The following is a 1,776-nucleotide window of genomic DNA, read 5'->3' as shown; positions in this document are numbered from 1 at the left end:
CTGACATGCTGCAAAGTGGTTGACATACACCCGTCCACTCTCCTTGAAAAATATGCAATACAAGGAAAAATTACATAAATGTAAATTGTGATTGGGACAACTTCTCCGTGCCATCTCTGTTATAGAACTCTGCCTATGAAAGTAATGATTCAGAAATACTAAAAACTAAAAGAAAATAGTGAACCAACTGTAATAAAAATACAAACGTGAAGGAAGGAAACATAGGCTACAACCTACGTACATCAATAGCTGAATCTGTATTGTGTGCACAAAACTACCCATAGCCCATATATCCAAACAGACGTTAAACTCACTTTGGCACTCAATTTGCCCCTCACTATGCCACTCACTATGCGGGGGCATAGTGAGTGGCTCAGGGGGCCGGATGGTAACCGCAAGGTCGCCAGTTCGAACCCGGGCTCCTCCAGAGTTAGTGTCGAAGTGTTCTTGAGCAAGACACTGAACCCCTAATTGCTCCTGATGTGCTGGTTGGTGCCCTGCATGGTTTCTGCCACCATCGGTGTATGAATGTGTGTGTGAATGGGTGAATGTAATGCACAATCTCTGTAAAGCGCCTTGGATAAAGGTGCTATATAAATGCACCATTTACCATTCACCATGTGCTCTTATGTCCTTCTATTTCATACACTCTGAATTATCGGATAGGCCTACTCTCTCTCACTATTTATTTCTGTCTTTCTCACACACACATATACTGTATGAGGGCGTGTGTGTATGTACATGCACATATTTGTACTTATCTGTCAAAAGAAAAACACAAAAAGACCTGAGAGCTTATTTCCATTGATGTGCAGATGTGTGTGTAAATTGAGTACCACATTGCAATATTTTGCAGAAAGAAATGTCAGCGGTCTGAATTGCCTCACTGCAAGTGGTTGCAAGTAGCATTGGTGTGGATTTGGCTTAAGAGTAATACTTTTTTGTAAAGATCCTTGGACATTGTAGCAGCAGCATAAACAGCATTAGTCATAGGAAACAAGAAATCACACCCGTGTGAACTGAGTGGTGCAACTCCCCTCTCCCCCTGCCACTCTCTCTCTCTCTCTCTGTCTCTCTCTGTAATTAGCAGGCAACAGTGCAACACTATCTCTCTCTCTCCGTTTCTGGCACAACAGCGCCACTTTTGCCCCTACTGGTACTCATAGTCACATAGGTGAGGACGGACGGACATTGCTGTTCCTTGGAGTGGTTGCACCACTCAAAAACAGAAGAGGAAAGAAGTCAGTCATCAATATACAGGTAGATACAATGTTACAACAATGATGTATGCGAGTCTATTTGGAGGTAGTCCAAAATTCCAAAACAAATATAAGCATAATAAGTAGGCTATAGGATAAAGCAACAGGAGTCCAAGAATTTCATTCTTCAGCGTGGCTTTCATTTATTAGAATGGCATGTATGGACAGAAAAACAGAGAGAATCACAAAAACACATCAGGTTGAGATACAAAGAGCAAACCAGCCCGTCTCCGTGAAGACGGACAACCTAAAAGATAATTATGGTAGTACTTCATAGTCAGTAGAATATTTTGTCATTATGGAGTTTTCATGTTCAAGTGCAATACAATATTCATCATCATACTCATCATTTCAATTCCACCGTTGATTCAGTGTTTGGCGCACGTGTGTATGTGTGTGTGTGTGTGTGTGTGTGTGTACATGCAAGTGTTTTCTGAGTAGGCGTCGGAATGAGAGCTTTGTGACATAGTACTGTGTAAGTCTTGCACAACGTGCCTCAAAAACACTATCTCACTGC

The 1,776-nt window shown here is 41.8% G+C and overlaps 1 protein-coding gene across 3 annotated transcripts in view; it reads right to left on the bottom strand.

Annotated features, from left to right (window-relative positions):
- Positions 1-1,383: 1,383 nt before the first annotated feature.
- Positions 1,384-1,776, bottom strand: part of pcbp4 (poly(rC) binding protein 4) — a 150,909-nt gene continuing 150,516 nt past the window's right edge. For all 3 annotated transcript variants that reach the window (XM_083771702.1, XM_083771704.1, XM_083771703.1), the window contains one exon: positions 1,384-1,776. This exon is cut by the window's right edge and continues 4,372 nt beyond it. The gene's annotated coding sequence lies outside the window, so the exon portion shown is untranslated.

This window comes from Protomyctophum parallelum, assembly GCF_964188405.1.
Source record: "Protomyctophum parallelum genome assembly, chromosome: 8".
NCBI lineage: Eukaryota > Metazoa > Chordata > Actinopteri > Myctophiformes > Myctophidae > Protomyctophum > Protomyctophum parallelum.
This window is presented reverse-complemented; position numbering and strand designations above follow the sequence as displayed.